At 50.1% G+C, this 16,319-nt stretch overlaps 1 long non-coding RNA gene across 1 annotated transcript in view; it reads right to left on the bottom strand.

Moving 5' to 3' along the window:
* The window catches only part of LOC140843561 (uncharacterized), a 36,452-nt gene extending 30,240 nt beyond the window's left edge, over positions 1-6,212 (bottom strand). The window contains exon 1 of the long non-coding RNA XR_012121414.1: positions 6,148-6,212. This is a non-coding gene — a long non-coding RNA (uncharacterized lncRNA). The remainder of the gene's footprint in view (positions 1-6,147) is intronic.
* Positions 6,213-16,319: the final 10,107 nt, after the last annotated feature.

Here is a 16,319-nt window from a genome sequence, read left to right as displayed (position 1 = left end):
ATCATTTTTGTGTTGACTTCAGCCAGAATCTTAAACAGTTCGAGGTCCTTATACAAGAGGGCTTCCCGAATATTTATCCTTGAGGAATCTGAGATCTTGCTGGTCTGGTCTGTAGAGGATTGTATTAGTCAGGGTTCTCCAGAGAAACAGAAACAACAGGATGTGTGTGTGTGTGTGTGTGTGTGTGTGTGTGTGTGTGTGTGTAATGTGTATGTGTGTATATATATATATATAATATATATATATATTATATATATATATATAAATGTTTATATATATATTAAGAGTTTAGGTTAAGGAATTGGCTCACACAATAGTGGAGGTCAGCAAGCCCAAAATCTGCAGTAGACCTCAGACTAGAGACCCAGGGAGGAAAGGGCCAAGGTTTGGGTTCAAGTTCAAAAGCCGTTCTGTGGAATTCACTCTTTGGAGGAGGAAGTCAAGCTTCGCGTTCAGGCCATCAGCTGCTTGGATGAGGCCCACCCCGCTGTGGAAGTCCCAGGCCACACCCCGGTGACTGCATCTGACCTGGGTGCCGCAGCAAGGGGGTTCTGTGCGTGTGGGGAGGCCACCGGTCAGCTGACTTGCAGTGAGGACGATCACCCTGCAGGAACTGGGCGGCCTGAGAAAGGCCTTCAAAGAGCTAAGGTGTCCCTGTGGGGAAGCAGAAATTCTGCGTGTGGACAGTAGTTTCCACCCACGATGTGGAGCTCTGTCCCGCTGCCATCCTCCTTTCACTTAGTATTTTCCAGGGATGGAGCAGTACTCCATTCCTTTTATGGCTGAATAATGTTCTGGGGTATGGATCTACTACATTTTATTGATCTGTTCATCAACTGATGGACGTTTTGGCTGTTTCCACTTTTTGGCTCTCACAAATAATGCTGTACGAGTTTTCCTGTGGACGTGCCCTCAGTTCTCTTAGGTATGGAGCCAGGAGTTGAAGTGCTGAGCCCTCGGTTTAACTTTTTGAAGCACTGCCAGACTGATTTCCATAGTCTCTGCACATGTTACATACCCACCAGCAATGTCGGAGGGCTCCTGTTTCTCCACATCCTTGCCAACACACGTTATTATCTGTCTTTTTTCTCTAGCCATCCTTGTGGGTGTGAAGGTATCTCATCATGTTTTTGAATTCAGTTCTAGTTACAAATGCTACGAGCATCTTCTCAGGTATTCTTGTCATCTGTTTATCTTCTTTGAAAACACATCTATCAGATCCTTCGCCTATATTTTAACTGGGTTCTTTGTCTTTTTGTTGTTGAATTCTAAGAGTTCATTATATGTTCTGGGTGCTAGAAGCTTATCAGATATATCATTTGCAAATATTTTCTCCCATTCTGCAGTTTTTCTTTTCAGTTTCTGGAGAGTGTCCTTAGAGGTACAAAAGTTCTTAATTTCCATGATGGCCACTCCACCTATTTTTTTTCTTTGGTTCTTGCGCTTCACATATGGCATCTCAGAAACCATTGCCTAATCCAAGGTTATGAGGATTGACGCCCATGTTTCCTTTTAACAGTTTTACAAGTTTGGTTTACATATTTTAGACCTGTGATTCAGGTTGAGCTAGTTTTATACATGGTATGAGGCAGGGCCCGACCCCCCTCTTTTGCAGGTGCCCAGCACCGTTTGGGAAGGAGACTGTTCTTTCCTCATTGAACTGTCTTGGTGCCCTTGTGGAAAACTCAATTGACCCTAGATACATGGGGTCATTTCTGGGCTCCCGAGTCTATTCTGTTGACTCTTGTCTTGGTCATGGTAGCTCTGTGGTAAGTTTTGAAATCAGGATGCTAAGTCCCTCTGACTTTCTTTTTCTTTGTAAAGATTGGTTGGCTGTTTTGGGTCCCTTGCAGCCCCATATAAATTTTAAGATAAGTTTGAGCTTCTTGGATAAGTTTGAAGGTGTCAAAATGACATCAGGGGCTCACAGGAGGCTGAAGAATAAGACTCATAAGATGCCTAGGAACCAAAGCTGGTCTAGAAAGTCAGAGGAAAGGGGCAGGGGCTCTCCTGGGCATGGAAGCGGCCGCTCTCACTGGGCTCCTTGGGTGAATTCTACGTGTTCCTGTGTTGTTGTTTCACATTCCCCAGTTCTGAGGTCCTGGAGGGGGTCCCACACCCAGGGTGTCATCTTCTGAGAGCAAGGAGAGGAGCTTGCTTCCCTTTGACTTTGGTGTTAGATGGCGGAACGCTGCGGCAGGTGACAGAACTTCACTATGTTTTAAAATAATATTCACCTCACCAAAATGGGGGCAATTGTTTGCTATGGCCTTTCCCTAGACTGTAAATTCCTTAAAAGAAAGGATTTTATCTGCAGTTCCCTGTAAGAAGTATTTTCCCTTAAGTGAAAGGACTGTGTCTTTCATTTCTCTATTCCCAGCACCTAGAAAACTTTCACATAAAATATGTATTGAACCAAAAAAGAGAATAATCACAAACCTACAGTCTACAAAATAGATGTGATCATTACCGTTCCTGTGGTACAGGTGAGCAAAGTGAATCTTCAAGAGTAAGGGATTACTACAGTTCACATAAAACATAAATGACGAGGCAGGGGCTTAAATCCAGGTCCCTGCACTGCAGTGAGCAGCGGGCCTGGGGTGTGGCCCTCAGATTCTGAATCAGTTCCCTGTGGCTGCCATGGCAGAGGGCCACAGACTGGGGGGCTGCGTCCCATTCACGGCAGAAATGTTCTCTTGCACAGAATAAATCCCAGAGGCCTGAAGTCCAACATCAGGGTGTTGGCAGGCTGGCCCCTTCCGAGACCCCTGCTCCTTGCTTCCACCTGGCTTCTGCTGGTCACGGCCTTTGCTGTGTCCCTCAGCTCACGGACGCCCGTCCCCATCTGCTCCATCACTGCAGCCCCCCTGGCCCACTCCCTTCCTCTCCTCCCGTGCGGACCCTGGTCATCAGCTGCAGGGCCGCCTGATCCAGTTAGCTCCACGTTGACTAATTACTTCTTCAGAGACCCTATTTCCCAAAATAGATCACATTTTGAAGTTCTGGGTGGATATGAATTTGGGGGGAAACTATTCAATCCCAGTACAGATCGCAGAGCTGAACTGGAGTCTCGGCGCTTTATAACAGTGCAACAGTCCACCCGTTGCCCTGACAATTTGGATAGTGCCCCCATTTACTTTCAAAAGTGTTTCAGTTTGAACAACACACAGTCATCCATGTGTGACGTGTGTGTATCTTGCCTAACACGCAGGAGGAGCTTCTACAACTAACAGGGGCACTCGCAGCCATGGGGCTGTGTTTTGGGTGAAGTTTTTCTGCAACCTGGGGGGCGAAGGTTGAGCCCACAAACAGTTCATAGCTGTGGCCACTAATGAGAAGGGTCCTCCATGCATGCAGGGTGTGGAAAGAAGACAAGTCATGACTCACTGGCATTCACAGCACCCACCCTATGAGAGGAGGCCCCTTGGCAGCATGGGCATTAGCTATAGAGCAACATGCAGCCTATCACAGGGTTCATTCCAAAGCAGGGGTGAACCACATTCAACAGCTACTGCCCTAGCTTACTTAGCACAGGCGGGCAAATAGAGAAACAGCTACTTTGCTGAAGTCAGGAAACACTTAAAAAATATTTCCCAAATCAACTTTCCTAATATTCAGGCATGGTAATTCCAGCTTTTTATGATGGACAAACACTCTAAATCACTTTCATTTCTTATTGCAAATAATCAGCAGCCTCTTTGCCAAAATGCAGTTTCCAGGCCCCAGCCCAGACCTCTCAAGTACGGACAGAGTGCCCAGGAATCCAATCCCTTGAGATTCCTAAGCACATTCCTCAGGAGAGAGCTGGACAAGACGCCAGAGGAACTGTGTGTGTCGCCTAAGACAGGAGGAAGTCAGGAGGGGAGTCAGTGGCCCCACACACTGCTTTTATCTATTTATCGCCAAACGGAGATTTAAAAATAATCTCAGTACTCTTGAATACCTTTTTCTTATCTCCTTACATATGTAATTGATGAGGCCTTCACATGTCCAAACCCACTAAGGGGAAAGCTTACATTTCTCTGTGGCTCTAGGACGGTGCTATCAACACGATAGCCGCTGGCCATGCATAGCCAAAGACTGCAATTAATTAAAATTAATAAAGTGTAATGTTCTGCTTCTCAGTTGCACTGGCCCCACTTCAAGTGCTCAGTAGCCCCACGACTGGCCCCCATATTGGATGGTGCACAGATGCTTTTCATCATCACGGGAAGTTCTGGGCAGCACAACTTTAGACCATCAGTCCACCTTGGCTGCCAGCGAAGAGCTGCCTGGGGAGCTTTCAAAATCCATGCCCAGCCGGGCTGCACCCTAGTGGAATTTAACCACAATCTCCATGGATGGGACTAGCACTTTCCCCAGGTAGCATGCACCAGGGTCTCCTGGATGGATCCTTACAGCAGAGATGGCTGGGCTCCAACCCAGAATTTCAGAGTCATTAAAGCCAGGGTGAGATGCCAGAATGTGCATTTCTAGCAAGTTCCAGGGAGCGCACTTTGCCTTAGGGTTAAGCAATCAATGCCTTAGAAGGAAGGTAAGCCAGGAGAATGCCTGCATGCCACAGAGAGCCACACCATCAACTCCGGCACAGCGCCCACCGCCCTGCACTGCAAGTAACAGTGGGATGCCGAACCTTGCTCCCAACAGCAAGCTGACCCTGGGAGGCAGGCTGGGAGACCCACGAGAACCTTCCTCAGCCACGACCCATGGCCAGCGGCCAGTTTCCCTGTTCCTCCACCTCCTCCCGTCATTTTGTCCTTCGCCATAATTTCCCAGCCCCTGATACTGCGCCCACAGCTCCTCTCTAGCCCAGCTTGGCCCTCATGGTGCATGGCCTGCCCCGTCCAAATGCCCCACTGCTGCTGGGAGGGGACCTCCATGACAGTCCCCAAGACCTGTGACACTTCCGGTGGTCTTGGTCTGCCTGCTGGTCCCCAACAAAACCAAATTAAGGGGTTCTACTGGGGAAGAGGGTGGCCCCAGCCTTGTGCAGCCTGAAACTTCTGGAAGCCAGATCCCCTTATGTTTAATATTTTAGCATCACACTTTGCAACCTAGAAATGACACTGGCTCCAAAGGGACACACTCACACAGCCTGCAGTGGAGTCTGTCACCAGCCCAAGGTTCTCCTCAAATCACTGAAGAGCTCCATTCACAGGACAACCCACAGCATTAGTTTCTACGACACACGGATCGCCTTCATTCATGTTCTGTTTTTCATCACATCGCATTTTTAATGTGGGGATTCTCTTCGTTCTATACAAATAAAACCGTTTAAAGGGATGACAGCCCATTCCTCATCAGAAAATATTTTCCATTAAAAAAAAGCAGTTGCTCTAACCTAGTCCTAAGTTCTGTGCCTAAAACAAATAAACAATGATTGCTTATCTAGCTGAGTGGCTTAATTTCACTAGCGTCCAAATCTCAATGCCATTTTGAGACAAAAAATAAATAAATACTTCACTATTTACTTACATCTACTTTTTCTACTGGTATATTAGAACACAAAATGAGTAAATCAAATTCTACCACAAACCAGAAGAAAAGTTGCATCAGATTGTCAGGAATGGGGTAAAATAGGGTGCTGACTACCTGAGGGCAGCTCATGTATCTTGTTCCAATGACTTCCAGAATAATAATTGTTAAAAACATAAGGAACAAAATATATAAAAATGCAACAATAGTCTTTCAGGTTTACCAACAGAGAGGCACATTTGAATATTCTTGAAAGTTAGCCCCAAATCAAACTTATTTCATAGAAAAATATAAAATGTTTACAAAGTTTTCCTACATCTCCCAGGGATTTAAGTTTCAAATCCGATGGTGCTGCGTTGGGACCTGGAGCTCAGGTGGGAAGGGATCCCTTTCACTCCAGAAAGGAACTGGGAGATTCTGGGTATATTTTAGCTCATCTTCCATCTCCAGGCTCTCATTGTACATCTGTAAATGTACAGATCTACTGTGAGGAAGACCCCCAGACCCCGAGACCGGGCTTGCCATAAGCAGAACAAAGCCGGCAGGTCTCTGCCCAAACTAGGGCGGTTCTGACTCCCCAGCATCAGCGTTTCAGTTAGGAAGTGAAAAAGAAGAAAAGAGAAATAATTAAAACTCAATCACAAGAGTGTCTAGGTATCATTAAAGACAAACCTTTGTTCTGTTTGCCGTCCAAACTCTGAGCGTGAACTGCTCTCGAGGCCACGGTTGTACGTCGCAAAAGAGAAAAAGCAATGAGCGCCTTCACCTGAGGCTTTCACCTGATGCTCATTTTCTACTTGGTCATAAGGGCTTTTGTTTGTTTGAACAAAGAGGAGTAGGAGCTCTTAGTGGCTGTTTACGGTAGGGGCATGAGCACGGGGAGGGGGAGCATCTCCACCCATCGTCAGGGTGCCCACCCACCATCAGGGTGTCCACCCACCACTGCGGAGCAACGGCCCCAAACGAACGAAGGAGCACAGCAGACTTTTTACATTCTCTGCATGCACCCAACCCACTGCATTCGTCTGTTAATGTCCATAACACACTGTAGATAACTCTAGGTTTATAGTTAAAATTTTGCTTAAAAGAGCACTTGGAGTCTGATTTTTGAAAACACAACAAACAATCCTGCAAGCCACCATCACCTCTTAGCGACCAAGGGGTGGGTGCTGCACACGGGCCGCTGAACATATTTGCCCCATGCGGGCCTCAACCCACCCACAGAATCTTGGCCTTCTGGGAGGCGGCAGCCTCTTGCACAAAACAGACTTGCAATAGGTACAGAGCCAAATAAGTGAATGAATTTCACTCAAATTAAGTATGACTCGTTTGTACCTAGCATAACTGATTCGAGGTCTTGCTGAAAGTGTTCTTCTGAAACCCTGGAGCCAAAAAGCTTCCTGGGCTTCGTGACTCCCCGGAGAGCCTTGTGATCTGAGCAGGCAGCAGTTAGAAGGTTTTTATTAAAGAAAAACAAGCCGTCTGTATGAATAGAAAACAATGATATCATGTGACAAGCTTTCTCCTGCCTCCCACTAATGTGACATTAGACCCGATCATGTGTTTGTTTCAAATGCAGAGTACAGTGACACAAAACAGAATTTTTTTTTTTTAATCTTTGGGGAACGAACTCAAACATAGAAGAGAGAGAAGAGTAATGGTTGCGGATTAAACATGAGTCAGGGTCCATGCTTTTAATAAGATCATTTTTAATGTAACAGATAATCAGAGCATTAAAGGAAGGCATGATCCCTCAGCCAGAGAGGTTTCTTTATTGTTCCCTGAGCCAGCAAGGGGGGTTGTTGGACTAACTCAATTCGCGTGGGAATGGGTGTTTACTATCTGAGTCTTCACGGAAAGGCACACAATTTTCAAACTGGAAAAAAAAAAATCAAGACTAATGCGCGCTGCCACTAAAGCCACAGTACTTTGCTGTATTTCTCCCCTGAACAGAACGGGCTACATTTCAAAGGACCATTTTCTTCCACGTGGAAATATTTATTTCTTACTGAAGAGCTGCCAGGAAGGACTAAAGCATTTCATGTTTGGAGTTTCAGAAGCAAATTGCTTCTTCACACGTTGTCTTGAGTTGGTGAATTCTGCTGCGTTCTCAGCCTCTCCATCATGACTTCATTAATCTTTTTTTTTTTTTTTTTTTAATATATGAGACTTTCATTTATTGCTTCTAGAAAGCCAGGTGCTCTGCAGTGCATCTTGTTGGCAGGATTGTTGCTTCCTGTGAATATATAGTTTCATTACTGAGCACCAATAAGGGGCTGTGAGCCTCCAAGGGTCTGGGCGCCTTCGAGGGGCTGCAGGGAGGCGGGGTCCCCCTGCCACGGGCCCAGGAGTCGTGAGTCCCAGGCCCACCTCTTTGGGGCCACCTTGAGCTGGGAGGGTGTCGGCTTTTCCATGACACACACTGACTTAAATCCTCTCGGTGAAGGTGAGCCCAACCTTCCACATTGCCAGCCAGAAAAAGAAAGTTCCCAGGATTTTTGTTGCTGAGGTTCAGGATAAACAGCATTTGCACAAAGGTGGGGGAGGACAGGGAGGGGTTGCGGGGAGGTTAGTGCCCCCACGAATGCCTGCTTTGCATCGGTTTACAAATGTGCCTCAGTTGCGTTTAGATACTGTGCTTTTCAAAGTGAAGTTCTGGCATTTTTCATTTAATCCCGACTAAAGCTTTTGGGCATATCGACTTAAAAGGTCTCCAATTTGCCAGGACTTCGCAGCTTGGACAACATCTTTGGAAAGCTGAAATGAGTCCATTTTCCAAAGCTTTGGAGGGTACCGGCGCACGGTTGCCGGCCCTGCCGGAGAAGCAGCGGTCACGGAGGTCCGCGAGCGAGCCCGGCCTTCCGCGGCCCGTGCCTGCGCAGGCACACGCGCGGCGCCCCCCTCGGTCTGGGCAGGGGGCCCCGCCTCTGCCGGGACGGCCGCGGCCTCCCCAGAAACGCGGGCGGATCCGGAAAAGGACAGGCCTGGAGGCCCGCCAGCAGGGGGCGCCCCCGTCCCCAGCAGAGACAAAGGCTGCAGCCCTGGCGGAGCGGAGCCCGGGGCCGGGGGCCGGGGCGCCTCCCGCACTCCAGGCCGAGGCCAGCGCGGTCGCCGGGGCCGCTTTCCCGGTGCTCCTCGGCCCGAGCAAGGGCGAGCCTGGCACCTTGCTGAAATGGTTCCCTTTTTCTGCATACGACAGGGTCTGTCCCCGTGCCCTCCCTCCGACCTCCTCCCGCACCTGGGGCCCAGCCCCCGGCTCCCCAGGCCGGTCCCGAGCCTGCATCTTCCGCTACGCCCTGCAGGAGCGCAGCCCAGAGCCCCGGCCCGGGCGCCCAGAGCCCCAGGCCCGCCCTTCCCGCGGCACCCCACCGCGCCCCCCGGGGAAACTAGCCGCAGGCCCCGGAAGACAGGCCTTCCGGCTGCGCCAGGAATGTGCAGGCAGCGCGCAGGGCGGCTTGTTTTGTTTGTAAGAGAAACCATGTATTTGTCCAGCACAGGCCAGGCCGCAGCACACTGAGCCGTGTAGTTCACACCTCTCCGGGGCCTCCGTCACTTTAACGCCGAGGCGGTCCACCTACTTAGCGCCGGGTGGGAGCAAGCCGCCCACGGGGTGTGCAGAGCCCCCTCCCCGACGCCCCCCGTCTGCGCAGGCGGCGGTTCTGGCTGCTGTGGGGCCCCGGGCTCTCCTGCTCGCACCGGCCCCCGAGGGAGCCGAGGCCGCGCCGGGGGGGTGCTGGGCCTGCAGGGCGGCGGCGAACCAACGGCCCGAGGTGCAGGCGCCCCTCCCCGGGCGCGCAGGGAGAGCCGGCTTCTCTCCAGCGAGCCCCACTCGTCCACACCGGGGCCGCAGCGACGGCCGCTCACATCCCGGTGCCTTCTCCGGTCTCCTCGGACACTTGGGAATTTAATCCAAATTTTACTTTCCTGGGCCGCATGGTCGTGTCTTTCCTAACATGTAAAGGCCTAGATAGGAAAAACAATCAAAGCCAGTTCTGGAATTAAACTCGCGTATCTTAAATACACTGCAACAGAAATCCAGACGGGACGAGAATTAGCACGTCCCCTGTACCCCCAGGGCCCCGGGGCTGGTTAGCCCGCGCCTCCTGCCCCTCCCCGGCGGAGCAAGCAAAGATCTGAGCTCTTTGTGGGGACATACTGCACTGGATACATGTTCTGTTTTTTAAGATAGAAGTTTTATTTCATAGAGAAGCACAAAGCCCCACTGTCATGAACAAGCGGGGGCCCCTCCGGGCTCAGGGGCCTTCTGAGGGAGGCAAATGGACCAGGCTGTGCGTTAGGCAGAGTGGGCAGTGCCCAACGGGTGGCATTCGCTCCCCATGCCGCCCCCCAGCCCTGGGCGCTGGGCCACCACAGAGACTCCCCCCTCCTGGGCGACCTGCTCCCTACAGCAGAACCACCCTCAGCTCCAGTGCACGGCTGTGTGGGGACTGGGCTCCAGCTCCGATGAGCCCTCTGTGCCCCCCGTGGGGCTGATGGTTTGTCACGGACTCCCCAGTTTCTGCAGGTGGCGGGCTCTGCAGTCCTGGGCCAGTGGGGTAGTTCTCTGCCGGCCTGTGCAGGGAGCAGCCAGGCAACTCCAGCGTCCTTCTCCGGCTTCACCTGGCCCCCTGGAGATGGCATTTTAAATTTCATCCCATGCACCCATTTCTCTCCTTCCTGCAAAATAAGCTCCTCTCTCCGTGTCTTAATAGCAAACACATTAACAAAGAACCTTCTTTCCTGTCACCCTTGCCATCTTGAAAGGAATCGTCCACTCTTGTTCACCTCCCCTGACCCTTAGATCCATGGGTTCTGGCTTCTAACCTAAGCCTTTGATCCCTGTGGGGAACTGCTCCGTCAGAGGTCACAGCGACTAGCTAATGTTTAGTTTCATCTAGGTGTAGTGTCCAGCCACTGACTTTTGGGGTCGTTCCTTAACACTCCAAATGCTTCCAGGACATCGGTCTGAAGTGCACCCCTGTGGAAGGGCTGGTGTCCTAAGTTAATAGGAAACACCAGGGCCTCCAATGGGACAGAATCAGAGGCGGTGCTTAAATCCAGAGATAAACCTGGACATTTAGACTGGGACACCAAACGCACAATTCCAGGTATATTATTTATCTCATGCTGCATAAAATATTACCCCCAAGTTCAGACACCCGAAACACTGGTATTCTCACACAGCCTCTGTAGACGAGGCACTCTGGAGGGGCCCGGCTCCGCTCTCCGCTGAGAATACAGCCAAGGTGCTGGGGGCTGTGGCCACTGCAGGCCTCCTGGGCCCGGGGGCTCGTACGGTGGGCAGGCTGCTCCATCGTGGCAAGGAGTCTCTGTGGGCGCTCCTGGCCCCGGATGGCTGCCTCCCTCCGGAATGATCCATCAGAAAGCATAAGGCAGAAAGGGGCTGTGCCGGTAGTGGCAGACTGTGTCATTTCTGTGTTACCCTGCTGGCTGTGTAGGTCATTTGGAGACAGGTGGGACAGACCTGCACTGGGGTGTGGACGCCTGGGGCCAGCTTGGGCCAACTCGGGGCCACACAGGACAAAATGGGACTGGAAGCAGGAGGAACAGGTAGTCTAATGGTGTTCGAGTTTTCAAATTTTTTTCTTTGCTTGAAAAAGACCTAGAACCCTTTTACCAAAAACCCTTACATCAGAATCACAGTTTATATACAAGTAAAAATAGAGCCATCCCATAGAAGCCACAGGGCATAAATCTGCAAAGAAGTAAAAAGCTAACCTTTGCAAACAATATGGCTTCTCTCTCACTTACCAACTTTACATTTCCCTGTATGGCCCCGGAAGATGACTGGTTAGCCAGAGACGGGTAAGATTCCTCAAGGGAGGAACAACCTAAGACAGGCACAGTCGCAGGGGGGCCATCAGGTGAGAATTTGGGGATCAACAGAGGTGAGGCTCAGAACCTCACCCCCCCTGCTTTGAGAGAAATCTTCTGCATCCGTGGATGTTTTGCTGCCCTTGTCTAGCCTGGATTAATACTTAGTCCATAGGCACACACCTGATCATCTGATCATCTACATTTGCCTTCTTACAGCACTAAACTATGTTTTCTACCTTTATCTTGCATCTACCTACCACTTCAGCATTTTATTAAAAATAAAAATAATAATAATAATAGGAGAAATGTGGGATCAACATATAAATCAAGTACAAAAATCAAATGAATATTCATATTTGACCTGATGGTTTATAGGTCATATTGCATGATCAAAACCGAAAGTTTCTGTGATGAATGCCCTTGTACTGTTCACCATGTAAGAATTTATTCACTCTGTAAGAATTCGTTCACCATGTAAGAACTTGTTCGTTATGCTTCAGAAGATTGGAGATTGACGAGAATTAGGCTTGAGATGGATTAATGATTGTACATTGAGCATTGACCCCCCTATACTGAATTTTATTGTTGTTAACAACCATTTGATCAATAAATATGAGAGATGCCCTCTCAAAAAAAAAAAAAAAAAAAAAAAGATCCTTTGTAGAAAAGAGATATTCTGCTGGAAGGATTAAAAATCGGTAGAGCCTTCCTGGAAGTTGATTCCACAGGGCTTGATAAAAGTGTAAATATTGTTTAAGCAGCAAGTTGTTTTTTAGGAATTTATTCTAAGTAAATAACTATTAAATTGTGCCAAGACTTAAAAAAAAAAAAAAAAAAAAAAATAGAGCCATCCTAGTTCAAGCCATGCTGGACAGTTGGTTCACCTCCCCACATGCCCCCAACTCAACTTCCACCCCCACTGCGGGGTCCTTACAACTTCTCTGAAGGACAAAGACTTGAGCCCCGAATGAGAGGGTGTTACGCTGCTGAAGGCACTGTTAGAAAGAGGTTTTGGAAAGCGGTTTGGCGATACCTATCAAAATTTAAACGTGTTCTTTGTCCTGTCAATTTTGCTTTGGGATCCATCCCACATAAGTACTTGCATAAGTGCTCAGAGATGTAGGTTCAAGCATATTCATTAAAGAGTCTAATGGCAAAATTTTAGAAACATTTAAATGTCCATTGGTAGAGGGCTGTTTAAGTAATGGGTACTGCCATCCAACAGGGTATTAAGCATCCACTAAAAATTAGGTATTTTTATATGTATTGACATGGAAAGGGTTACTGTTACATCAAAAGCAAGCTGCAGAATACTACTTATAGTTTGATCATTTTAGTAAAAATAAGATCTGCCAATACATACTTTTATAGTCACAGGGAATCTCTGGAAGATATTGACATGGTTTCCTTTTGGGAAGTAGGAATGAGGACTATGTAGGTCAGGGAAGGGATCAAGGAATTATGATTAAAAATTTACACCATTTAATATTTTAAAATTGCTTTCAACCAATGTCTGTTGAATCCCTTTTTTAAATTGAGATACAATTTGTATGTATGACCCTGCTCAGCCCCCCAGAAGTGCTCACACTGCACTGACTTGGATTTCTCGCCACCACCCTTTCGTCATGGATGGTCACAGTCAGGGACTGGGACCAGCCCCCACTGGTGACCACCCCAGACGTGTGTGTCCTGGACATTTCTGATCTTCCTGGCAAGTGTGATGCCCCATCAGGTTCCTTCAAGCACTGAGTGCAGTGAAGGGGCAGCACTGCATGGTCCCCTCCCCAGGTGCAGGAGGATCACCCCCAAGCACGGCTGGGCACCATCCCCGCTATCGTGGCCACAGAGGATGGCGGCAGTTCCTTCTCTCACACTGCCCCCTTCCTTACGCCCGTTGGGGCTTCATGGCTGTGCAGACTCCCTCATGAGTTCAGCCCTGCTCACACTGCACCCACCTTTGCCAATGTGTTTGCTATTAAGACACGGAGAGGGGAGCTTATTTTGCAGGAAGGAGAGGAATGGGTGCCTGGGATGAAATTTAAAATGCCATCTCCAGGGGGCCAGGTGAAGCCCCCGCTCCTCGCTCAGAAACAGGCATAACTGAGTCTCCTGACTTGGAGCAGTGCGGCCGAGGCCTTTTCTGTAGCAGAGGCTATACTCGCCGTCTGGGTCTTCTGGGGACAGGGTTCCTGCTGCAAACCCCCAGCCCTGTGCCTGCGCCCTGGAGAGCAGTCGCCCTGACCCTTCCAGACCGGTTTTCCCGGAGTCCACTGCGTGGACATCTCCGGGTCCCTTCGCTGGCCCGGCTCCCTCCTGCAACTGGCGCCAAGCCTCTGGACCTGTGGCAGACTTTCCTCTCATTACATTTGTCACCCCTACACTGAGCCCCCAGTCAGGGAGCAATGTGGGGGTTAAGCCCCTCCCTGGCATAACCAAACCCCTATCTTCCTTCTAGCTTCCTACACCAAGTACACAAGCACGCGCGGGTTCATCCTGGAGCAGCCGGAGCCAGCCTGCTGTGTCACCAGCCAAACCCGGAGCAGTGACCACCGCCTGGGGAGCATCTGACCGGACAGGTTGCGCTCCGTTTCTAAGTCCCGTGAAACACGCAACTGAATCGCCAGACCTGTGTGGCCCAATGCACTTACATGTGTTCTGACCTCCTGACACCCAACGCAGAACCTCAGCCGAGGACGCAGATTCCTGCTGGTCATCAACTCTCCTCTCCTGGGCTCCCGGCCGGTGGAAGGACGAAGCGTTCAGCCAGGGCTTGTCAGTAAATCACCTCCTCAAGTCTTGGTTTCTTCTGCAGCAGAGGAGGTGGGCCAAGGCTGCCTTGATGTCAGCACACGATTCTTGGCGCCTTGAAGGTGCTCAGTGACCGCCAGCTCTTGCGACCACGGACTCTGACAACCAGCCTATTCAGGTGTGCTCATCTTGATGGCCACTCCCGAGTCACTTTTTCCAGAAGGACTTGAAATGTTTCTCAGGTTCTAGGTGGGAACTTGGGCACGGGAGGATGGTGCTGTATCATAGAAGGAAGGAGAACCCAGCTGCCCTGTGCCCTGGTCAGTAAATGCCGCCCTCACAGCCTGGATCCTCACTGCCCTCCTGTCTGTGCGTAGGAGCCGCCACGCCTTCCGACTTTCCCCGGATCAGTGCTCCGCAGCCCCGTCCCACCGGGACCCTGGCTTCCCGTCTCCCGTGCCGAAGTTGCCAGGGCTCTGTGGGGGGCTCCTGGGAACAGGGAAGGGATGCACAGGGGCTGCGCCCGTCAGGAGTGTCTGGGCAGGGCTGATGGCATGAGTTTCCGGTCCTGTGAGTCAGCAGGCACATTTCAGCCTGGGCCCCAAGTCCCCATTTCTTTATTGCATATGCATCCCAGATGAAAGGGTATGTTTGTGTTTAGACCCTGTGTCATTCAAAAAAGGGTTTGATCTCCTTTGACCCCTCATCCTAAGAGCTGTTTGGCCATTCCAGGGCAGGGGGGAGGACGGGCTGGGTGTGGGCACCAGGGGGGCAGTGGGGATCTCTGCAGGGTCACAGAACAAGCCCACATTTCTTTGTGTTTATCTTCCTGCCTCACACCCCAAACACAGGTCCATGACTATGCGCTCTGGTCCAAATAGACCAATATCAAAATTCCCCTCATCCTATATTGAGGAAAAGATTCCAGCTTGGATGTCTGCCCTTGTCTGGGGGAATCAGCATGGCCAGAGGCTGGCCAAGACGCAGGAACCCCGCTGCCACGGGACACCTTCTACCACCTTGTGCACAGACTGGAGCCCCCTGGGCTGCACCTCCTTCCGCTTGAGGCTGGGGCGTGTCGGCATCAAGCAGGAGGCCCTTCAGAGGAGCCATACAACTCGCTGCAAGAGTCAGAGCACTCAGCCGGAGCCCCGCTGGAGTCCCCCGACACACACACACACACACACACCACTTCTCTTGCACACTCACTCTCTCCTCTGCCTCAGAGCATTTTTCCCATGTGTGTGACTGAACCCAGGCACCTCCCATGATATACCCTTGGAGGATACTAAAGAGGCTGTCTGAGTGTTCACGTGGTAAAAATACGTATTCATTGAAAAATAATGTTTAAAGCCTGAAATAACTTACACACTGACAGTTTACAAGGGGAGATGTGAACACCTATTTTTTTTTTCCAGTTATTCACAGAAGTCTTACTGTTACTGTTGATACAGATGCTGACGGCAGCAGAGTCCTCTCCCAGAGCGGCCGCGTGTCCCCCAGGATGGCGCTGGCAGTGGGAGGGCCTGTGGGAGGGGAAATCCAGGAGCCACAGTCAGCCAGTCCCTCCAGGTCCCGTGGTTCCAGCGGGTGGCGGCTGCATGTCAGGGGCCTTGCAAGTGTGGGTCCCACCAGGTCTGCCAACTGCCATACAGGCTTGAGGGCTTGGCCCAAATGGGAAACTCCAACCTGCCTGGCCGGCTGCCCCTGCTGACGGGGAGCAGGCTCTGCCTCTGCTGGGAGGCCACCACCAAGTCCTCACCTGTTGGTCAAGAGAAATGTGCTCCCAGTCCTGAGAGGAAACGATTGGGGTTTTTAAGATTTGAAATAATGCACCGTGGTTGCTGTAACATTGAACTGACTTGTTCTTTGTTCGATGTAGCGTTTTCTCTGGGAAAAAAGGAATTTCAGAAGAAAACAAAAAGTTGTGGGCAAGTTAAGACGTGCTGGAATTAAATACAAGGGGAATTACACATACGTAATACACATGCACTTGCACAATTCCAGATAGGCCTCCAGACAGGACCCAGTGGAGAGTAAGGGACGAATTCGGAAGCCAGTGGGGTTGAACATAGATGAGAGAACTTGAACTCTAACCCTGGGTTTTGCTTTGAGCTGTGTGGACGTCATCACTTAGTTAAAAAACCCAAGAGTTTCACACACAACAAATGTACCACCTTGATCACTCATTACAGCTTGCTGCTTTTTCTTTTATCTGCTTAATTAAGTCTAGGAGTATTTATGAGCCTTCAGTTCAG

Source organism: Manis javanica, chromosome 9 (genome assembly GCF_040802235.1).
Source record: "Manis javanica isolate MJ-LG chromosome 9, MJ_LKY, whole genome shotgun sequence".
NCBI lineage: Eukaryota > Metazoa > Chordata > Mammalia > Pholidota > Manidae > Manis > Manis javanica.
Note: the sequence above shows the minus strand (reverse complement) of the source record. Positions and strands in the feature narration are given on the sequence as shown.